The sequence below is a fragment of the Cydia pomonella genome, chromosome 1 (genome assembly GCF_033807575.1).
Source record: "Cydia pomonella isolate Wapato2018A chromosome 1, ilCydPomo1, whole genome shotgun sequence".
Classification (NCBI taxonomy): domain Eukaryota; kingdom Metazoa; phylum Arthropoda; class Insecta; order Lepidoptera; family Tortricidae; genus Cydia; species Cydia pomonella.
The window spans coordinates 45198958-45224470 of record NC_084703.1 but is presented as its reverse complement, the minus strand read 5'-3'; the positions used below and the strand labels follow the sequence as shown (position 1 = coordinate 45224470).

Here is a 25513-nt window from a genome sequence, read left to right as displayed (position 1 = left end):
TTACACCCCCTCAATTATGGAACATTTCTTTTACTTATATTTATTTTTAACGTTGTGTATAATTCATGTGTCTAAGTGGCACCCTTTTAGCAGTCAACTACATACAGCTTTGTATAAGAGATTTAAGCCGTAATATTGACCTCATTTAACCTGCTATTGACGCATTTTAGCCTACATTTTTTCTTAGATTAAACAGCGGTGGACTTGTGGGGCATAGGGGGTAGGAAAAGCAGTGTATTTTAATACATAGGGTCTGAGAAATAGTATAATCTAAAATGCGTTTAAACAGTCTGTGTTAGCATTATTCTGTGCCCGCACGGCGCCGTGCGCTCCGATAGCGGACCAACCACGACCGCTCGCTCGGTTCGCCATTTTTCTTCAGTCAGTACTGTTATAACCATCGCACGGGTCGCTTGTACTCGACATGGCTGCTCACGACAAAGCGATCGTGCTCATTTACAATCTATCCGAACGCGTTTAAAAACAAAAAATATCCCAAGTATCCCGCCAACAGTGATCAGTGACTTTAATACAGATTTCAGTGAAGTTATTAAGTGATGAAGCAGTTTTGAAGTTGAAAAGTTCTGTTGCAATTTTAGTCCGCCTAAAACTTGGGTCGTGATACAAAAGAGCTCTTGGTTTTCGATTGTAAATGTTGAACGGAGGTTTGTTTTGAATTGTAAGTGGCACTTTCGATTCGGACTGGACGTTTGAGTGGCGCAAAGCTGGCGGTAGTCCGTGGAAACTTGACAGGTGAGCGATCTAATCTAATTTGAAAATGGAATACTTTATGAATTCGGAAAAGTTTAAGCGTTGAAACGGAGCGTGTAACTGGTAACGGTTAAATTCTAATAAGATGTTTTGCTGTGCGAGTTTTTGATGGTGTTTTTAAGCTATAAGCGGCTATTGCGATTTCTATTTTACTTGATGTATTACATGCTGTGTTAAAAGCTGAAAAGTGTTGGCCTTTGGCTTTATCTACGGCATTTTTTTGTTTATTTCAGATTTTTTGCTGTGCTTTATGCTGTTTAACATGTACAAAAAATATTTAACAAAAAAACCACCGACGGATCCTTATCAGTGTTTTAGATTAGTGTGCGTAATACTCAAATTAAGTAATAAGTAGTACATTACGCAACTCGTGTCGATTTAAAACACTCTCTTCGGTCGTGTTTTAATTTATCGCCACTTGTTTCGATTTTCCTATTTTTCGCACTTGTATCGTACACATGTGCTAATTTACGCAGTTAATTAGTGCGGAAAAGTAGCATCATATGTACTACATCATATGTAAATCTGTTGTGTTAAGAGTCCTTATTCCTACAGACGAGCGTATTTTGTAAAATGCTTCCTTTTTCATTCAAGATTACGACGTAACTATTAGTATTTATTCAAAAACTGATAACGTACTTAAATAATCGTTTCCTAAACTAGCGGCTCCAACAGTTCAAATTTTCATTTTCTCTTTTAAACCTCTTTTTTAATGAGGTTTTTTGGGAGTCTTTTCCAAATTTTGCAGTGTAGTACGGTCGCCAAGCCGCTCCGAGGCCAGATTTAATTGACTCAGCTCGGCCTTACCCACAACCGGTATCAATGTGTTCGGACAGTTCTCCTGATCACCGTACATGCGGTAGTAAAGCGGAAAAATGGTGGAGGGGATAGTAATGACGTCACAAAGATGGCGGCCGGACCTATTCTTTTTGGCGGTGTATCTCGAAAACCACTTAACCGATTTTAATCATCGAGGTGTCAAATAATAGCTTATATTATGGAAATTATTTCCTTTTCTACAAACATTTACGTGAAACCTATAGGAAAAAAAATAATCACAAAAAACAGTTTTTTTATAAAATTATTATTTTTTATTTTGTAAAAATCTCCGTAAATATTAGCATTTCGCAAATTTTGTTTAATATAAAACATATTGCTTCATTATCAAGGAATATAATGAGCCTTAAAACATACAGATCGAGTAATAAACAATGAAGCTACACTCATTTATTTGCGCATGGGTAACGATAACTGGCTTTTACCGGTCGAAACTGTGGTGACTGTTACGATACGTATTGAATGGAATTTATAGAGTATCGGTTTTAATTACTGAAATTATAATTAAAATTATAAAAACCAGACACAATAATGTTACCTTACTTCGACGTTTAGTCTCTTTTTTCGTCTTAATCATAGGTAGGTACATATTTCTTTTTACTTAAAAATTTTATACAGGGTGAACTTTTAACCACCAGTCATACTCTGCGCAGCGACTTTATAGGTCATACTTAACAACTTTTACTATGGGACCAATTCCGAAATCGCGAAAAAAATTTTGACTGTCCCATATAAAGGTGCGACCAACTTTACCAGACCAACACTTTTCCAAACTGAGCTACAGCTGTCCGATGAAGTTAAGTACTTAGGACTAACTCTCGACAATAAACTCAATTGGAACAACCACATCAACAAACGGATAGACAAGGCGGGAGTTGTCTTCTGGCAGTGCAGAAGGATGATTGGTAAGAGGTGGGGACTCAACCCGAAAATTACCCTCTGGCTCTATAAGACGATAATCCGCCCCTTACTCTGTTACGGTGCTCTGGTTTGGTGGCCAAGAACAAACCTAGGCAACGTACGAGACAAACTACAAAGACTTCAAAGGCTCGCATGCGCGGCCACCACTGGCTGCACGAGGTCTACCCCGACTGCAGCCATGGAGGTCATGCTAAACCTTCCACCGCTGCACCTACACATACAGCAAGAGGCCAGTCTCTCAGCGGTAAGGTTGCGAACCCTCAAGATATGGTCTAACATCACAGGAGCTCTTCACACAAAATGCCTGGAAAAGGTGTATGACGAATTTCCAGTGCTTAGGTCAGACACGGACCGGATTCACAAACAAGCTATCTTCGATAAAAGGTACAAAATACAGTTATATGAGGACGACAATCATGAAGGACTCAATCCCCGGGAGCTGAGAATCTTCACTGATGGGTCCAAAACAGACAGCGGATCGGGCTCTGGAACCTTCTCAGAAGACCTGAACATGTCGATCACCACTCCGCTAGGAGCCCATAACTCGGTATTCCAAGCTGAGTGCATGGGCATCATAAACGCGGCGGCTGTCATCACTGCAAGGAAGGTAGTAGGATCCTCCATCCGCATACTCTCCGACAGTAGAGCAGTCTTAATGGCTCTAAATAGCCATATAGTTACATCCAAACTTATACACGAATGCCACGAACGACTAATGGAGGTATGTCATAATAACAAGATCACCCTACAATGGATCAAGGGACACAGTGGATCCCGAGGTAACGATGCTGCGGACGAGCTTGCCAGGCAAGGATCGAATGCGGGGGCGATTGGTCCGGAACCGATTCTTCCGATACCATTTAGCAAGGTACGCTCAATGCTGCTGGCACGTACAGGGAAACTACACACAGAACACTGGCTGAACCAGACTGGATGCAGACAGGCAAAAGAAGCCATGCCTGGCATCAACGGAAAACTCACAAGGGCGCTCCTGCAACTAGAGAAGGTCCGACTGAGTATGGTAACCAGTGTCATAACAGGTCATGGACTATTTAACAAACATCTTTTCACAACAGGTGTCACAGACAGTCCCCTGTGCCGAGGTTGCATGGAGACAGAAGAAACAGCCTCTCACGTGGTGCTGGAATGCAGCGGAGTGACTCCATACAGGGCTAAACATCTCGGATCTCCGAGAGACCTCCCCGAGGTCCTACTCAACATCAAAGGTTTGATAGGATTCCTCGAAGAGCTGGGCTGGCAGGACTAGCCCACCCCCAACATATCACGCAAAATAGGCGCAAGTCGTCGAGTTGCGGAAAAATCGCCCGAATACAATACAATACAATACAATACAAGGTGCGACCAGACCGCAGCTTAAAAAACGGTCACGATACGGAATCGCAGTGACGCGTCGTATGCGTACCGTTTTTGACGCATGCTCCCCACACCGCTGTTTAAAAAACGGTGACGGTACGGAATCGCAGTGACGTGCTTCACGCGAATCTTTTTTGTTCGCAAAACAGTTGCGTCTTTTACGTCACCGGTACGGTGTCTGCCATAAGATCTCCGTGTAATATTTTTTGCGATTTTTACGCAATTCAATTTACGGTGCGTCAGCTTATTTTAAGCAGCGGTGTGGCGAGCATGCGTCATGGACCCGGGTACGTCCTTAAACTACGTCCAAAAGAGAGGTATGGGCATTGTGAATGTCATCTCGCTTTGTGTGGTAGGGCACAGCCAGTGGGTGTCATTCCAGATCCAAATTTTCTTGCGTGATTCGGCATTGGTCCCATAATAAAAGTTGTTCAGTATGACCTGTAAAGTCACTGCGCAGAGTATGGCTGGTGGTTAAAATTTCATCTTATACCTATATTCGACACAAGTAGTAAGTACTTACAGACCAACTATGATACACATTTTGCCTGTATAGTGATACATAGTGAATAAATTAATACCTGATTTAAAAAATAAAACAAAAATAAGAAATAGCATGTTATTTAATTCAGTAATCACTAATCAGTCTTAAACAATGAACATCATACTTTTAGATTAGACAACAAAATGTATATTTATACTGTGTTTCGACTTGAAAGATTTTACTGCTTTAAAACATAAGACAAACCTACAAACCAAATGTATAAAAAAAAATGTTTTTTGTGATTATTATTTTCCTATAGGTTTCACGTAAATGTTTGTAAAAAGGAAATAATATCCATAATATAAGCTATTAGTTGACACCTCGATGAATACAATCGGTTAAGTGGTTTTCGAGATACACCGCCAAAAAGAATAGGTCCGGACGCCATCTTTGTGACGTCATTACTATCCCCTCCCACCATTTTTCCGCTTTACTACCGCATGTACGGTGATCAGGAGAAACGCCCGAACACATTGATACCGGTTGTGGGTAAGGCCGAGCTGAGTCAATTAAATCTGGCCTCGGAGCGGCTTGGGGACTACTAATAGTAAAAGTTGTTCAGTATGACCTATAAAGTCGCTGCGTAGAGTATGACTGGTGGTTAAAAGTTCACCCTGTATAAAATTTTTAAGTAAAAAGAAATATGTACCTACCTATGATTAAGACGAAAAAAGAGACTAAACGTCGAAGTAAGGTAACATTATTGTGTCTGGTTTTTATAATTGTCATTATAATTTCAGTAATTAAAACCGATACTCTATAAATTCCATTCAATACGTATCGTAACAGTCACCACAGTTTCGACCGGTAAAAGCCAGTTATCGTTACCCATGCGCAAATAAATGAGTGTAGCTTCATTGTTTATTACTCGATCTGTATGTTTTAAGGCTCATTATATTCCTTGATAATGAAGCAATATGTTTTATATTAAACAAAATTTGCGAAATGCTAATATTTACGGAGATTTTTACAAAATAAAAAAAAATAATTTTATAAAAAAACTGTTTTTTGTGATTATTTTTTTTCCTATAGGTTTCACGTAAATGTTTGTAGAAAAGGAAATAATCTCCATAATATAAGCTATTATTTGACACCTCGATGATTAAAATCGGTTAAGTGGTTTTCGAGATACACCGCCAAAAAAAATAGGTCCGGCCGCCATCTTTGTGACGTCATTACTATCCCCTCCACCATTTTTCCGCTTTACTACCGCATGTACGGTGATCAGGAGAACTGTCCGAACACATTGATACCGGTTGTGGGTAAGGCCGAGCCGAGTCAATTAAATCGTGTTTCTAGAGGGCTTTTGAGATTTGGCGACCGTACTAGTGAGATGTGGCGTTTCGGTTCTCAATTTTGCTATAAACAAGAATCATTTGGTACATGAATGACTACAATTTGATTCAACATATCTCGTACGAGGGGCTGGAATGATTAACAATCGAAGCTTCATTTGAAAAAACTGATAAAATACCTTCCGAGTTTTCTTCATTTTTTTGGCGAAAACAGGGTTTTATTATATTTTATTTCCGCAAATTGTACGCATATTTTGCTTTAATAATAATATTATAGCAAACTGTAACTTTATGTTAACCTATAAAAAAAAAATCGTAACTATGGGACCTACATTGCCGTAAATTTATATTTTTTTTAAACACGTATAAATCACGCAGCAGCGACGCCCCGCTCTCAGTCCGCGCGGAGCGCGCTTAGAGGACGGACCTGTGCTCGATTGTCAGGCATTCGTTGCGATCGTAATCAGCTACGGAGTTCCGAGAAGTGCTATATACAGCGATTAGAAAATCTTAATAAAAGTTCATTTTTTACAGTATGCCTAACAGACTCGCTTATTTATGGATTTTCAGTGTTACTTTTTTTTTAATACTAAGTCGGTGGCAAACAAGCGTACGGCCCGCATATGTACGCCTGCAACTCCAGAGGAGTTACATGCGCGTTGCCGACCCTAACCCCCTCCCGCCCCTCGTTGAGCTCTGGCAACCTTACTCACCGGCAGGAACACAACACTATGAGTAAGGTCTAGTGTTATTTGGCTGCGATTTTCTGAAAAACGCATTTTCATTTGAAATTACGTTAGGGTTTGCATTATTATTTTTGACCCGGATGAAGTCCAAGTTCTCATGATGGAGTCAGGAGTTGGTCACCAGAACTCCTAATCTACTCATTATAATCCCATCGTGTTTGGGCTCAAAAGATTTGCCCTGACGAACACCATCGATCTAGATGAGGTCCAGGGTCTCATGATGGAATCAGGAGTTGGTCACTAGAACTCCTATTCTACTCATTATAATTCCATCGTGTTTGGGCTCAAAAGATTTGCCCTGATGAGCACCATCGATCTAGATGAGGTCCAGGGTCTCATGATGGAGTCAGGAGTTGGTCACCAGAACTCCTACTCTACTCATCATAACTCCATCGTGTTTGGGCTCAATAGAGTTGCCCTGACGAGCACCTTCAATCTAGATGAGGTCCAGGGTCTCATGATGGAGTCAGGAGCTGGTCACCAGAACTCCTAATCTACTCATCATAACTCCATCGTGTTTGGGTTCAATAGAGTTGCCCTGACGAGCACCATCAATCTAGATGAGGTCCAGGGTCTCATGATGGAGTCAGGAGTTGGTCACCAGAACTCCTAAACTACTCATCATAACCTCATCGTGTTCGGGCTCAATAGATTTGCCCTGACGAGCATCATCAATCTAGATAAAGTCCAGGGTCTCATGATGGAGTCAGGAGTTGGTCACTAGAACTCCTAATCTACTCATTATAATTCCAACGTGTTTGGGCTCAAAAGATTTGCCCTGATGAGCACCATCGATCTAGATGAGGTCCAGGGTCTCATGATGGAGTCAGGAGTTGGTCACCAGAACTCCTACTCTACTCATCATAACTCCATCGTGTTTGGGCTCAATAGAGTTGCCCTGACGAGCACCTTCAATCTAGATGAGGTCCAGGGTCTCATGATGGAGTCAGGAGCTGGTCACCAGAACTCCTAATCTACTCATCATAACTCCATCGTGTTTGGGTTCAATAGAGTTGCCCTGACGAGCACCATCAATCTAGATGAGGTCCAGGGTCTCATGATGGAGTCAGGAGCTGGTTACCAGAACTCCTAATCTACTCATCATAACTCCATCGTGTTTGGGCTCAATAGATTTGCCCTGATGAACACCATCGATCTAGATGAGGCCCAGGGTCTCATGATGGAGTCAGGAGTTGGTCACCAGAACTCCTAATCTACTCATCATAACCTCATCGTGTTCGGGCTCAATAGATTTGCCCTGACGAGCATCATCAATCTAGATAAAGTCCAGGGTCTCATGATGGAGTCAGGAGTTGGTCACTAGAACTCCTAATCTACTCATTATAATTCCAACGTGTTTGGGCTCAAAAGATTTGCCCTGATGAGCACCATCGATCTAGATGAGGTCCAGGGTCTCATGATGGAGTCAGGAGTTGGTCACCAGAACTCCTAATCTACTCATCATAACTCCATCGTGTTTGAGCTCAATAGATTTGCCCTGATGAACACCATCGATCTAGATGAGGTCCAGGGTCTCATGATGGAGTCAGGAGTTGGTCACCAGAACTCCTAAACTACTCATCATAACCTCATCGTGTTTGGGCTCAATAGATTTGCCCTGACGAGCATCATCAATCTAGATAAAGTCCAGGGTCTCATGATGGAGTCAGGAGTTGGTCACTAGAACTCCTATTCTACTCATTATAATTCCAACGTGTTTGGGCTCAAAAGATTTGCCCTGACGAGCACCATCGATCTAGATGAGGTCCAGGGTCTCATGATGGAGTCAGGAGTTGGTCACCAGAACTCCTAATCTACTCATCATAACTCCATCGTGTATGGGCTCAATAGAGTTGCCCTGACGAGCACCCTCAATCTAGATCAGGTCCAGGGTCTCATGATGGACTCAGGAGTTGATCACCAGAACTCCTAGTCTATTCATCATAACTCCATCGTGTTTGGGCTCAAAAGATTTGCCCTGACGAGTACCATCGATCTAGATTAAGTCGAGGGTCTCATGATGGACTCAGTAGTTGGTCACCAGAACTCCTAATCTATTCATCATAATGGTAATTTGATGGTGCTTGTCGGAGTAAATCTATTGAGCCCAAACACGATGGAGTTATGATAAATAGATTACGAGTTCTGGTGACCAACTCCTGACTCCATCATGAGACCCTGGACTTCATCTAGATCGATGGTACTCGTCAGGGCAAATCTTTTGAGCCCAAACACGATGGAATTATAATGAGTACATTAGGAGTTCTAGTGACCAACTCCTGACTCCATCATGAGACCCTGAACATCATCTAGATTGATGGTGCTCGTGAGGGCAATTATTGAGCCCAAACACGATGGAGTTATGATGAGTAGATTAGGAATTATGGTGACCAACTCCTGACTCCATCATGAGACCCTGGACTTCATCTAGATCGATGGTACTCGTCAGGGCAAATCTTTTGAGCCCAAACACGATGGAATTATAATTCAATTCAATTCAATTCAATTCAAATATACTTTATTCATGTAGGCCTAGCAACAAGCACTTATGAATAGTAAGACAGTATTACATATAATTATCTTAATCTAATTATCAGAGCAATTTATTGATGTTGTAAATATTATTCCATATATAATACTAATGAATATAATTCATAGATCAAATTTAATACTAAAACTTTCACAAAATATAGTCATGCAAAAAAAAATGTATAAAAAATACTAGTCTAGATTGTTTCTAGAATAAATTCTAAATGTCAAACAAATATAATAAAAACAACAAAGGAAATACATGCATTGGAATATCCATTTCATCATCATTATTCAAATATAATAAATAATTAATCATTTCGAATCACAATTAATCCCACGTTGTTTTATCATTCATGTAGTCTTGTGTGGTATAATAAGCTTTAGAAATAAGTTTACGCTTTACATGATTCTTAAATTTATTAATTGGTAACTCAGTAATATGGTTTGGAAGTTTATTATAAAATCTCACACAATTACCCATGAATGATTTTTTAATTTTATGGAGCCGAGTGAAGGGCACGGCGAACTTATGTTTATTTCTAGTATTAATATTATGAATGTCACAATTTTCTTAAAATCGGCAATATTTTTATGCACATACAGAATATTCTCATAAATGTATTGACAGTGCACTGTCATGATGTCAATTTCCTTAAATTTATCTCTCAGTGAGTCTCTATGGTTCATTTTATATATTGCTCGAATAGCCCTCTTCTGCAGAACAAAAATGGTATTTATATCTGAAGCACCACCCCACAGTAAAATACCATATGACATAATGCTATGGAAGTAACTAAAATATACTAATCGAGCTGTTTTGACATCAGTTAACTGACGGATTTTGCTTACTGCAAAAGCTGCAGAACTCAGTCTATTCGAAAGAGTAGCAATATGGGGACCCCACTGGAGTTTAGAATCTAAAGTTATACCAAGAAAAACTGTACTATCAACTAATTCCAATTCCTCATCCTTCACAATGACACTTGTTTTTACATGCCTTACATTACTAGTGACAAACTTAATACATTTAGTCTTATTCTCATTTAACAATAAATTATTAACATTGAACCAATTTACTACTTTTGAAATAGCATCGTTTACATCATTGTAAGCTTGTTGCTGTCGTTTGACTTTGAAAATAAGTGAAGTGTCGTCTGCAAACAATACTATATCATGGTGGGTCTTTACAAGGAATGGCAAGTCATTTATGTAGATAAGGAACAGGAAAGGTCCCAATATTGACCCCTGTGGTACACCCATAGAGACCAATGACCCCGGTGATCGCTGTCCATTAATATAATGAGTAGATTAGGAGTTCTGGTGACCAACTCCTGACTTCATCTAGATCGATGGTACTAGTCAGGGCAAATCTTTTGAGCCCAAACACGATGGAATTATAATGAATAGATTAGGAGTTCTAGTGACAAACTCCTGACTCCATCATGAGACCCTGAACATCATCTAGATTGATGGTGCTCGTGAGGGCAAATCTATTGAGCCCAAACACGATGGAGTTATGATGAGTAGATTAGGAATTATGGTGACCAACTCCTGACTCCATCATGAGACCCTGGACTTCATCTAGATCGATGGTACTCGTCAGGGCAAATCTTTTGAGCCCAAACACGATGGAATTATAATGAGTAGATTAGGAGTTCTGATGACCAACTCCTGACTCCACCATGAGACCCTGGACTTCATTTAGATCGATGGTACTCGTCAGGGCAAATCTATTGAGCTCGAATACGATGGAATTATAATGAGTAGATTAGGAGTTCTAGTGACCTACTCCTGACTCCATCATGAGACCCTGGACTTCATCTAGATTGATGGTGCTCATCAGGGTAAATCTATTGAGCCCAAACTCGATGGAGTTATGATGAGTAGATTAGGAGTTCTGGGGAGTTCTGGTGACCAACTCCTGACTCCGTCATGAGACCCTGGACCTCATCTAGATCGATGGTGTTCGTCAGGGCAAATCTTTTGAGCCCAAGCACGATGGAATTATAATGAGTAGATTAGGAGTTCTGGTGACCAACTCCTGACTCCATCATAAGAACCTGGATGGACTTCATTCGGGTCAAAAATAATAATACAAACCCTAACGTGATTTCAAATAACACTGAAACTCTATAGCACTAATGTGCGCAAACGATTGGCATCTTGACTACGCAGCATGGGTGCGTAGCCACCATGCCAATCGATACGACAACGAAACACTATCTGTCTCTCTCTCGTACTAATATGCACAAACGATTGGCATCTTGGCTGGGCAGCATGGGTGCGTAGCCAACATGCCAAACGTTTACGATACGACAAGGAAACACTATCTGTCTCTCTGTCGCACTAATATGCGCAATCGATTGGCTTCTTGGCTAGGTATCATGGGTGCGTAGCCAACATGCCAATCGTTTACGATACGACGACGAAACACTACTCTCTCTCTATCGCACTAATATACGCAAACGATTGGTATTTTGGCTAGGCACTAAGCAAGTGTGTGGCCAACATTGAATTAAATAACTTACAACCGGACCAGGCGGTAGGGCGATTCTACAATTTACTGTTTGATGTTATTGACAAATTAATCCCACTTAAACACATAAAAAACTCTAAATATCCAAAATGGTTCTCCACGGCACTTATTAGCACTTTAAATAGGAAAATAAGAGTTTGGCGCAAATGGAAGATCTATCAATCGCTCGCCGATTATCAAGAATACTCACTTCTTCGCACTCGCTGTAAAATATTAATGGTAGAATGTTTTAATACCTTTACTGCTAACACGGAAAATTCTTTAAAACGTAATATCAAGGCATTTTGGTCCTATGTGTCATCTCAAAAAAAAAGCTTGTCTAGCTATCCCGAAACTATGTTTCATGATAATGAATTTGCATCAACACCTAAACAAATTGTAGATCTATTCTCTAAGTTCTTTTTTTCTGTATTTGAGCCTAAGGGCAACATAAACTATGACGTTCTGACCAATCTACCACAGCGAGAGGGAGCACCTAACTTATCAAATTTATATATTAAGCAATCATATATTTTTAAGAAACTCTTAAAAGTCGACACAAATAAGGGAATCGGTCCTGATAAAATCAGCCCTATACTTATTAAAAACTCTGCCAAGGCGCTTACTAATCCGTTATACATCATATTTAATAAATGCCTAAGTTTAGGCATCTTTCCAGAGCAGTGGAAAACTTCTTATGTCACACCAATTCATAAAAATGGGTCACGTGCTGATATTACTAATTATCGACCTATATCAGTGCAATCTTGCATCCCTAAAGTATTCGAGAGCTTAATACATGACCTTTTGTATCCCTCGCTTGTTAATGCTATAATCCCTGAGCAGCATGGTTTCATGAAAGGTAAATCTACAATCACTAATCTTACACTTTACACGAACTACCTACTAGAATCTATGGATAAAAGAGCACAGGTTGACGTGATATTCACTGATTTCAGAAAAGCTTTTGACAAGGTGGACCATTTATTGCTTCTGGAAAAACTGGCTTACAATGGCATCCGGGGAAACCTCCTACGTTGGTTCGTGTCGTACCTTTCTAACAGATCCCAAGTCATTACCGTGAATGGGTTTAGGTCTGACTCCACAACTGTACCTTCTGGGGTAATTCAAGGGTCCATTTTGGGTCCTTTGTTGTACATAATTTTTATAAATGATATAAAGGAGTGTTTCAATAACTGTAGTATTCTAATGTTTGCAGACGACTTAAAAATATTTAAATCAGTAAAATCTCATAATGACATTTACTCAATTCAAGATGACATCAACAACTTTACTTCGTACTGCCATAAAAATAAACTTCAACTAGCGGGTGATAAATGTTTGCACATGTGTTTTACGAAAAATAAAAAAGAGTAATTGACTCTGAATACAGGATTGGTATCGCACCCATCACAAAGGTGTCATCTGTACGAGACTTAGGAATATTATTTGACAATAAACTTGATTTTAACAGTCATATAGAACGAATTATCTCTAAAGCATACCAAATGTTAGGATTTGTTTTAAGAACAGCAAAAGTGTTTAAAAAGTCATCCACGTACATTCTATTATTCAAAGCTCTTGTTAGACCTCATTTGGAATATGCCTCAATTGTTTGGAACCCTTTTTATTCCAAGTATTCGAAAGCAATTGAAATGGTCCAAAAAAAGTTTTTGCGGGCTACACATAGACGCCTAACTGGCAAACGTATGTCCTACTGTAAATTATTGAAACATTATAAGTTACCCTCCCTGGAGTCAAGGCGCACGTGTTCTGATATGTTGGTTCTCCACAACATTTGCCGTGATAAGTACGACTGCCCGGAGCTGCTTGACAACATACGCTTTAGGGTCCCCTCACGCAGCACTGCCCGTTCTAAAGCCTTGTTCGCCGTCCCGACTTGCTCAACTAACGCTGGGATACGCGCACCTTTGCGCCGTCTTTGCAATTCATACAATAAAATGTTCACGGCCGCAGACATTTTCAATACAAGTAGAGTAAGTTTCAAAAAACAAATCCTTGAAATACTAGGTGAGACAACTTAGTGTCTTCGTACAATTTGTATCATTGCCATCTAGTCGCTAGAGCGCGTTAAGTTTAGCATAGTTTACTGTAGCATTACCTTACCTATATTATATATAGTTCTTAGTGAGAGCGTTTTTAGGAGGTAGGTGCACGTCTATTGCAATGTATAACTTATCACTTATACTATTATTGTACTTGCTTCTGTTGTTTCTCCAATAAAATAAAATAAAAAAAAAAAAAAAAACATGCCAATCGTTTACGATACGACAACGAAACACTATCTGTCTCTCTATCGCACTAATATACTTTATTTATACCTGCAGTCATTTAGTAACTTCTTCATTTTCCATTGGTGTGAAAGAGACAGAATAAAGAGCAAGGGTTATAGTACACTCTGTAGTCTGTACACTTAGTAGTAGTGTACATAAAAAAAAACTACTGTGCATATACAATAAAATAAAGAGTGCCCATATGATATCATATGACACTAAAATTAATGTTGCTTGAAATGATATTGAAAACTATCAAGATTATTCTAGTCTGCATTGAAACGCGCGTCGCGTTGCCGGCGCTCGCGTACCGAGCGCCAACGCCATCTATCGAGCGTTATTTCGTGAAATCGGAGAACGCTCCAAGGATTAAGGGCTCTTAAGGAGCTACCCTATTTATCTAGGATTATACCTAAGCTACTCCCTATATTTAAACTACCGTAAAAAACTAAAAAATGCTTTATAATTTTGTAAAACGCTTGTTTCGACTATTATGAAATAATCTGATATAATCGTGTTAGTTCCCATTAGCCCCAGGGTCTCTAATAGCCCCGCGCGTCAAAACTAATGACATTATAACACATGTTTGGCAGGTGGTTAGGGGAAACTGGGGACAATCGGTTCCTTAGGAAATTTTATCATCTAGGAATTATCAGCTAGAAACTATAATACAAAATGCTAAATGGTTTCAGACATATATAGTATTTACCTACTAAAGACATATATATTCAAGTCAACTATAATAATATACGTATTTACGTTATTGCCAGAGTCATATTTACACGTTAAATATATTTTACAGTAGGTACATATATTATGGCGCGAATTTACCGACCTAGTATGTTGAAAATTTAAAGGGCCATTGTACTGAAAAACGTTTTCTTTTTTGTATACTAGCACGTGGTATACTTCCCTCTTAAGTTCTTTATTCAAATTTTCGCCATTTTGAACTTAGTCAAAATCAAAAAACGGACCGTCAAATAATTTTTATCAAACTATCCTACTAAACCTGACATATTGTTCTTTGATGATATTTTTATCTTTATTTTTTTTTTATTAAAAACCTGATCGACGATTGGCTCTAGTCACACCTGATGGAAAGTGAAGACAGGGCCTAAGATGGAGCACACCGGTTCAGTAGTAGCCTATTCACTCTTGCTTTAAAGAGACCGAGGTCATATTATTTATTATTATTTGACATTTTAACGAGCAAATTATTTACGTTGACATCGACTTTAATGATAAATTGGTTTATATTCAATTGTTTGACATATTTTAATTTGTACATGACGATCCCTACTGGGAGACACAATTAATTTTATTATTTTCAATTTACTTGTAATGTTTGACGATCATGAGATAAACATACTTTTGACGAATGTAACAAATTTATAGTAAATCGTGAAATAAGGAAGTCTAAATCTATCTATATCTGCTCAGAAAATTTCACGAGAATCGTCAAAATATTGCCAATTGGGACTTGCAGAGGAGAACATGCGGATACAACAGCATTTTTCCCCCAAGCTGGAACGGAGAGCTTCGCTCTGTTTTATATCTCTGATGCTAAAACGACAGAGCGATTGCCTAATCTACCTTCTATCCAATATCTGTCTGGTTTTATGCTGAAATATCAGGTGGATTGGGCAAATTGAGGAATATTGATCTGTTATTTTAGCCTGCTACCTTATACTAAGTAGGTACTAGGTACCCACAATCTATAACCTGGCAAACCAACTTTGGGTCTTTTTAGGGTTCCGTACCTCAAAAGGAAAAAACGGAACCCTTATAGGATCACTCGTGCGTCTGTCTGTCCGTCTGTCACAGCCTATTTGCTCCGAAACTATTGGACCAATTTGGTTGAAATTTGGTACACATATGTGAATCGGTGACCCAAAGACGGACATGTAACTTAAATAAATGAATCTTAAATATAGGGGCCACTTTTGGGGGGTAAACGAGAAAATTAAAAATAAAAGGTTTGCTAAGTATATCTTGTTATATGTCACATGAAAGGGCTTCTTATGAGAATTTCAAAAATATATATTTTTTAATTTTAAAATAATTAGCTTCGAAGTTATTCAAGAAAATAGGCAAAAAATGACAATTCCCCGCCCTTTATTTCCGAAACTATCGGGTCTAAAATTTTGAAAAACATATACAAAATAGTTCTTTATCTAAACACAAAAGGTAAAACGGGACCCTATTACTAAGACTCCGCTGTCCGTCCGTCTGTCACCAGGCTGTATCTCATGAACCGTGATAGTTAGACAGTTGAAATTTTCACAGATGACGTATTTCTGTTGCCGCTATAACAACAAATACAAAAAATACGGAACCCTCGGTGGGTGAGTCCGACTCGCACTTGTACGGTTTTTTGAATATTTGAATATTTTGTGTTATTTCTACTCAGAATAACAATGCAACGCTGCAAACATCGAATAGGGTAGGTATGTATTTTACGAGTAGTAAAAATTAGTCGCCTCTATCTCAATATGATTATGATAATTATTTATGTTACCCAATATGATAAATAGCCGGGTCCACACAGAGCGAGCATACGCGCGAGGCAATTTCCTTGCGCACAAACCGGCCAGCGGCGGCGTGCTCGTACGAGGAAATTGCCACGCGCGTATGCTCGCTCTGTGTGGACCCGCCTAATGTTGATTTGTAACACTTCCGATTCGTCCCACATCGCCCATACATACAGCGCAGTACTTATGGTAGAAAAACAATCTAATTATTTACCTAGAGTAGGTACCTAGTCTTTAAACCACAAATAATTTGCAAACTATAATTTACTTACCTATTAGAAACTTTACGATATCTGTACCTAACCTACTTACCTACACCCACGTGATCTAATCTAAAACTTTCGCACATGGTTTCAGAGTTGATTAAGGATCAAATGAGGTTTTGATTTCAGTAAATTACTTTGGTAGTCTCCTGCAAAGTTAACTAGGTATTACGCTACCTAGGGAAAAGCAAACAACTGTTAATATGAAAATGATAGTCTATAGGTAGACAGGTACATGTACAGTCATGAAAAGTAACCGATCAGACTTAGAGATGGGTAGGGGTGAGTAAATACTGAGTATTTACTCAAACTACCCGATGAATATGCGTATTTACTCATTTGGGTGGGTAAAAACGATTGCTAAGAAAAAAATAAAAAGTGAGATTTAACAACTAAATTGTTTTTATTGAAGAGTGTACCTGTTAACAATATTTACTTACTTAATAAAAAGAATATTATTAGCGCCAAAGTTTAAAAAAAGTTAATTAAAAATTATCAATGAGAGGCAATTAGTGATAATGCGTAGTTAACTACGCATATAACTAACTAAGAAGGTATTTAATTTGTTCAGTAAAGGTAATAATATTTAAAATTGTATGTTATAGTTATATGTACAAAACTAAAAACTAATACTAAATAAAATTAAAATATGTCTAAAAAGTTTGGCTCCTTTGGCATGGTGCCGAGGATGCTTCCCTGCTGTATTGCGATGCTAATACGTTGTGCGAGAAAGCTGCCAGCTCTTCGGTCACCTGTGAAGTCGACCAGCCTTTTAGATAATTCTTTAAACAGTTGTAGAGCATTAGGACCCCACGGGCCAAGCGTCTCAACCCCAAATGGCATAAAAATGTATTCGGGGCCGAGACCCCTGTACTTTTGAACTTTAAGCTTTTCGGCCCCTTTAGCCGCAGCGCCCGTACTGTTACTGGTTCTGGTGAGGTGGGAAGGGGCCAGTGTGTCTAGAAGGTATTACTTTAAAAAAATAGGACTTAAGTTCTACCTGACCTTTTCTCGAAGCGCTTCGTCGTTTTTTTGAACCCTCATAACTTGGGTTTGGATTATACCAGATAAACACAATTCTCGGGATATGATGTCGATAACGGACTTATTAACCATAAAAAGTTCTAAGTGTCCCGATACCTTCATTGACTCGCTCACTGATGATCATCAAAATTCTAGGGTACTTCCTGAAGTCCCAGAAAGCAAAACTACTACTAATAATTATTGTAACCATTAAATTATATTACCAGATCACCGTGGCAGATCGCGGTGTGTGCCTATATACGAACAATTTTCTAGTAGCACTAACTTACTTTTAAAGTTTTTCACTGAAGTCGCAATTGCAGATAATTCCAAAGTTAAACTACTTTCTCGTCGGAATTTATTGTAACTAGTCCAGAAAAGTTAGTTGCTGTTAAAAGTTAAAATGTAACCATAGAGTGAGACCTAGCTATGCACAGACTCGGCAACCAATTTACGAAGCTGATGGTCCCGGGTTCAAATCCTGGTAAGGGCATTTATTCGTGTGATGAGCATGGATATTTGTTCCTGAGTCATGGGTGTTTTCTATGTAGGTATTTAAGTATTTATAAATATTTATATATTATATGTATCGTTGTCTAAGTACCCTCAACACAAGCCTTATTGAGCTTACTGTGGGACTTAGTCAATTTGTGTAATAATGCCGTATAATATTTATTTATTTATTTATTTATTTATATAAAATAGTCATAACAAAGGCTTCCAGTGCCCAAAGCTGGAAACTAACCATCGCCTCTGCAACACACATTAGATTTCCCCCTACAATTTAGTAGGTAAAATATTTTTTCGAAAACCAGAAGACTTGTAGTTGCTCTGGTTTTCCTAATCTATCTCTATTGTTGTAGACTTTTTTTTAATACTGCGTCGGTGGCAAACAAGCATACGGCCCGCCTGATGGTAAGCAGTCTCCGTAGCCTATCTACGCCTGCAACTCTAAAGAAGTTACATGCCTGTTGCTGACCCTAACACTCCGCACCCTCGTTGAGCTCTCTGGCAACCTTACTCACCGGTAGGAACACAAAACACAACACTATGAGTAGGGTCTAGTGTTATTTGGCTGCGGTTTTCTGTAAGGTGGAGGTACTTCCCCAGTTGGGCTCTGCTCTAGATCTGGAATGACATCCGCTGTTCTGTGTCCTACCACACAAAGCGAGATGACATTCACAGTGCCCATACCTCTCTAGGACGTAGTTTAGGGACATACCCGGGTCCAAAGACATGGACTTAACGAGCAAATTTGAACAATTGTATCCACGCGTTTAAGATGTGGTGTTGGCGCCGGGTTTTACGGACACCTACAGATACAGCTATAATAATAATAATATAATAATAATTCAGCCTATATACGTCCCACTGCTGGGCACAGGCCTCCTCTCATACGCGAAAGGGCTCGGGCTATAGTCCCCACGCTGGCCCAATGCGGATTGGGGACTTCACATACAGCTATGCGTACTAATAAGTCCATATTGGAAGAGCTACGCAAACGCCGGTTGTCAACGATATCCCAGGACCTAATTCTCATATACTTCGGACATCTCTCACATCGCTCTTCGGATAGCCTGGAGAGAGTTGTTATGACGGGCAAAGTTGAAGGCACCAGACCTCATGGCCCCCAACTAGATGCTGTGCTCAAATCACTGCTCTAATGCAATTAAAATTACACGAGGCCATGCGCTTGGCGAGGAATAGAAACCTATGGAGGAACCTGGTCTTCAACAGAAGGACATGATGTCACGATCCTCGGCATTGAGGGACCGACTGAAGAAGAAAACCAGACTTCTGCAAACGATAAAGCTTAGAAATAAATTAAAAGTGGAAATACTCATTGTCTCAGACGAGGTTAGAACTCGCGAATCTGGATCAATAGTCCATTGCGCTGCCAGCCAGATTTTACTAAATATTAATTAAATGTTTAAGCAGGTAGTTGCATTTATTGCTAGCTTAGTTTTTATTTGTGTTTTGTCAATAATATGTATTCAATTAGGGGGCTTCTTCAGAACGGCGGCTGCCTTTTTGGCGCTAACATTTATACATGAATATCAAATACAATGAACAGCAATGAAAACGATTTAGTTTATATGGAAATGTCCATGCAATGGAATAGAAGTAAAAAGTAAGGGGATGCGCTCGCTGCATTTCCCATTAGGTGGGCGGAAAATTGCACTTTTCTCCCGGTCGTTTTAACACGATAGTGGACGGCCGGCTCTCCATACAAACGTTGTCCCCATTTTACTCTCTGGATATTAACACTATGAAAAATATTTTTATATTATTTATAGATAGATAGATAGAATAATCTAAAATAAAAATGCTGAGACAACGCGAGCAAGAAGAGATAGAATAATCTTTATTGGCACACCTCAGTAAAATATACAGCTTAAAGAAAAACAAATGATTAGTGATAGAGGCAGACAACAGGCGGTCTTATCGCTAAAGAGACAACCTTTATATTACCCCTTCGTTTGACTTTTTTCCATTTTTCGAGTATTATAAGATTTATGAGTGAAAAACAAATTTCCTACATTTTTTAAAAGCTCTTATGATCATCATCTTCCTCGCGTTGTCCCGGCATTTTGCCACGGCTCATGGGAGCCTGGGGTCCGCTTGGCAACTAATTCCGTAGAATTCGCGTAGGTTTTTACAAAAGCGACAGCCATCTGACCTTTCAACCCAGAGGGTAAACTAAGCCTTATTGGGATTAGTCCGGTTTCCTCACTATGTTTTGTTTCACGGAAAAGCGATTGGTAAATATCAAATGATATTTAGTGTATAAGTTCGGAAAAACTCATTGGTACGAGCGGGTTTGAAGTTTGAACCCGCGGCCTCCGGATTGCAAGTCGCACGCTCTTACCGGCAGGCCCCCAGGGTTTTCTCTTTTTATAATAATAAAAAAAAAATTAAAAAAAAACTATGGAGCATAGCTATCGTCAATATACATCAAATTGTGTTCAAGTGTTTTCTGTAACGTTAATAACTAGAGAGGAAAATGGGGACTACTACTCTATGGAGAAGCGGTCGTCTCCTTTCTTCTTAAGCCTCATTTGATACCGTAAGGCTTAATATCCGTTAAAGGTCATAAGTTAAACGGATAGAAGCCTTAGAGCGTTTCCATATTTCCGGTTCGATATCGGATGTCGGATGACTTTTAGAGAACAGCTGCTAGAAAATGCCCTGTGGCTTCAAGTTTATTTTTAGCCGTACCCAAAGGGTAAAACGGGACCTGGGAAAAGTACGAATGCTGATTCAGTCCATAGTGCGGCTGGAGATTTTCTTATTTTTATTTAATGCATTTATTTCAGACAAATAATTGTACATAGTTTGTTAGAAACAAGAAAATACTTAAATAACTATATTAGTACCAAAACTTAAGTGAAGCGAGGACCAGTGCCTGATTAGGCAACTTTCGCACCTCCCCGCTACTACGCTCATGAGGCTGTGGCGGCTGTTGCGGACTGTGGAGCGTCGAGGCGCAGCGCTTGCGCAGCGTCGCACGGGAACCGTCAACGTGCGCGTCCGCGAACATGCTGGACGCGCTGCAATGCCCATGCCGCGGCAACCGCAACAGCACCCTGAACGCGTCATGATGAGTCGAGGACGTCGACACGAGGGTGATTAAAGACTAGAGTTTGCAATATTCTTACCCCCGGAGTTAAACAATGTTTAAACATCACACTTGTGAAGAAAAAACTAAATTTTAAGCTTAAATACGGTGACATATCAAACATTCGTCCGCCATTTTGTATTTTCTTGACAGGTTAGCATCGAATGCACAGACCTAAATATCTGGCATTCAGCCACGATTGAAAATTATGTAAAAATATTTTAAACGGCTGTTAAATTAATCGAATTAAATAATTTTAAACATAAACGTCATTATTTTAAAAGTAAACTTACATGGTTCGTATGAATTAGTGACAGAATCAAAAGAAAAAGCTATAACTCCCTAGGGAGTTATAGCTTTATTTCACAATCCATAACTCCCGTGGGAACAATATAGGCCTTTGTCCTTCAGTACACCTGCATGAAATAAGATCTTTTTCGACCAAGTGTGATGAAAATATTTTAAACGGTTGTTAAATTAATGAAATAAAATCTTTTTGAACATATACTAAGATATTAAATTAGAAACGTCAGTATTTAAAACTAAACCTACATTGTTCGTACTTAGCTTCCTGCCGAGGTTTTCCCGAGGGGCTACAGTATGGGATTCCTCAAAAAAGGAGTGTACAGGTTTTTAAAGGGTCGGCAACGCGCATGTAATACCTCTGGTGTTGCAGGCGTATATGGGCTACGGTGACTGCTTACCATCAGGCGGGCCGTATGCTTGTTTGCCACCGTCGTGGTATAAAAAAAAAACTTCCTTTAGTACACCTGCATGAAACAAGATCTTTTTCAAGCAAGTGTGATGAAAGATTCTTTGACTGTACATCGATAGACATGTCTGAAACTTAAGGGAAGTTTGGTGTTAAAATAGTAAAATTTTAGATTTTTTTTTCTTTTTCATTTATTTATTGAGTAGTTTTACAGCGTTTACAATGAATAATATACAAATAACATTAGTACTTATAAGCATAGCCAATAACAGAACTCCCTGGAATTTACACAAAATAAAATATCATCATTTAAGTATTATATATTTTAAAACAAAACAGCTACCACTAGTGCGTCAACTCAAACGCAGTGCATCTCGCTTACACCAATGTACGAATGAGATGCATTGTGAAATGAATGTTATTGTGAACATATGTTTACATGAATAAAAAAAGTAGGATTTACTGTCGCTTTTATAATATTAGTATGGATATCCATATGCTTTATATGGGGTCTAACCTAACATCATAAGGTCTTCAATAGTGTTCCTTATATAGGACAAAAGCATTCTTGGCGTCGCTTCAATAACATATCCGGTAGACAAGTTTAAATTTATGAGTGTGTTTGTACGTATATGACCTCTTTATTTGTATGTAGAAAGATTTGCTACCCAAGTACGTTCTGATATGTTATAATTAATACATACTTCTTCTTCTTCTTCTTTAGCTCTTCTCTACCCTTTGGGTGTAGGCCTCCTTCATTTTATGCCACTCGTCACGGTTCTGTGCAACCTGGAGCCACTTCTTCCCCGCAGTCCTTTTGATGTCGTCGTCCCAACGCATCTGGGGTCTACTTTGAGGACGTTCCTCCCCCCATGGTCGCCACTCCAGTAGACGTTTGCTCCACGAATCGGTTTTTCGTGCTATATGACCGGCCCATTCCCTACAAACACAATACATACATATATATATATATATATATATATATATATATATATATAGGTAAGCCAAAAATAGTATTGTGTATTAAGGGCGATAACTTTAAACTAATAAAATCATAAAGGCAGGTTGCGTCGCACCGTGCGTAGCTAAAGGACTTTCCATACTTTACAAAACCTGCTCTAACCTGCGTTGCGTGGAAGTGGAACTGCGTAGCCTGCGTATCGGCATACGCTTAGCCTAAACTATTATGACAACTGCATCTAGTACAGACAAGGTATTAAATATCGACACTAACAAAGTGCAAAAAATATGTATACACGACCTTATTACCTATACAGGATGATTCAGGAGACGTGAGCGGGATCAAGCCTGCATATTCGGTATATTATTAGCAACTGTTTCGTACCAGTATTTGTGAGATTAACGTTAATTTAATTTTTACTGTTCAAAAAAAAAGAGTTTTATTTTATTTACGATATTTATGGTCACCCTCTTTGTTTTATCCATAATAAGTGACAAATTGAATGTCATCGGAGTGTGGTTACTTTTATAAAATCGTATCTCACTCAAGTGTGACATTTTATTTTCTTCATAATTTAATTCATAATTTTTTTTTTTTTTTTTTTTTTTTTTTTTTTTTTTTTTTTTTTTTTTTTTTTTTTTTTTATCTTTATTTAGTATTATTATTATTATTTTTTGTGAATGTATTTAGTATTGGTATTATTTCTCTCACTGACATATTTTCTCTTTATGTATAATTAATAATTTAGCGTGTAAGTGCTTTGGTGTAATGACATACTGTAAACTTGCATTGTATTTAAGTGAATAAATATAAATATAAATAATCAAAGTGCTGTCATAACGGTTAAAGAGGTTTTATCTTTGTTAATTAATTGTTTTAGGGTGTCCATGGTTGTAGATGATCAAATTTGTCCTTAAGAAAAAGTTAAATAACAGATAAAAAGCGTGATTGTTTTACTTAAATATGATGGTCAACGATTCATTAACATTTACTGATTGTGTAGTCTTAGTCCAGCTCACGTCTCATGAATCACCCTGTATATTAAGGCAGTGTGTACATATTTTTGGCACTTTGTTCGGGTCTATATGTGATACCATGACTGTACCTATGTTTTGTTATACAGAAAGCCACAATTTATTTCTGTTTGCTTAGTTGTTTCTCTATACTGTTGAAGCCCCGAACAAGAAGTGGGTACATTTAAAACTTTAGTTCAAGTACAAATGTTCAACACTTAGTTCCTAAAGCAGATAAGACACGGTTTCGAAAACTGGGCAAACTGTTTACACCACATAAAGTAACAGCCAGTAGAAACCACTTAAATTTGGACTTTGTTGCGTGGCAATACGGTACACAGTTGACTGAGCTGAATGACTGCTTCCAAGGGAAACTGTACCTTAGTCCATATATAAACGTCGTCACAGCCATTTGAGAACCTGTTTGAATTTGGACTTTGTTGCGGTGGAATATGGTCTACAATGGAATGACTGCAATGGCTGTTACGGCTTTTATGTCTATTGGGGCAGAACTGCAGTGTATCTGGTGATTCTAGTGGAGATTCTGCTATGAAGTACTCGTGTTTGGCACAATTTAGCTCTGTTTGTGCATTTTAGGGTGTAGAAAGGACGCTAAGCACAAATAATGTTGTACATTGATTCTATCTCTATCGCACGCACGTAATTATATTGCTGTCCCGCTCATTAATATAATTATGCGCATGCGACACAGAACCCCGATCGTAGACAGCAGCAGCACTGCGACACTACCACGATAGGCGTATCATAACCCCCGGAGCTCAAACTTTACATATAATGGACGACCGGTTTGGCCTAGTGGGTAGTGACCCTGCCTATGAAGCTGATGGTCCCGGGTTCAAATCCTGGTAAGGGCATTTATTTGTGTGATGAGCATGGATATTTGTTCCTGAGTCATGGGTGTTTTCTATGTATTTAAGTATTTATAAATATTTATATTATATATAAATCGTTGCCTAAGTACCCTCAACACAAGCCTTATTGAGCTTACTGTGGGACTTGGTCAATTTGTGTAATAATGAAAAAAAAAAAAAATTATGCCCCTCTGCGACCCCATCCCCGTAGGCTCCGGCCCCCTATACTAGTTTACTGGCTGGCTACGCCTTGATCATGGATGCCTTTATCCACGTGATTAAATAACTGTCACTGTAAACACTGCGGGTCATCGTTTTATCACGTTGTCACGTAGACAGGAACGACCATAATATCCATGGTTCTATGCTGAGGCGGCGTTAGGCGTGGGCGACGTGGGCCACCGCCTACGGCCTCGCGGTCCGAGGGGCCTCGCGCCTCAAATAAGTACCTATATCTCGGACACAACAAATGTTCGTTAGGCCCTCTGGTGGCACAAGTAGTGCCACCAGAGGGCCTCCCTAAATGTACCTTGCCCACATAAAATTTTCGTCTTGCCCCGCCGCTGTTTCTATGTAATGTCCACCATTGACACCAAAAGTCAGTCTTTCGACATATCATTATAACTTTTAGAACGCCATTTGACTTTGATCCTTATTCTTTCACTGATATGTGTAAATTTTTTAAATATC

At 39.0% G+C, this 25513-nt stretch overlaps 1 protein-coding gene across 1 annotated transcript in view; it reads left to right on the top strand.

Annotated features, from left to right (window-relative positions):
* LOC133524859 (uncharacterized) overlaps positions 1-25513 on the top strand; it is a 215128-nt gene continuing 189615 nt past the window's right edge. Inside the window, exon 1 of the mRNA XM_061861009.1 lies at positions 1-753. The gene's annotated coding sequence lies outside the window, so the exon portion shown is untranslated. The remainder of the gene's footprint in view (positions 754-25513) is intronic.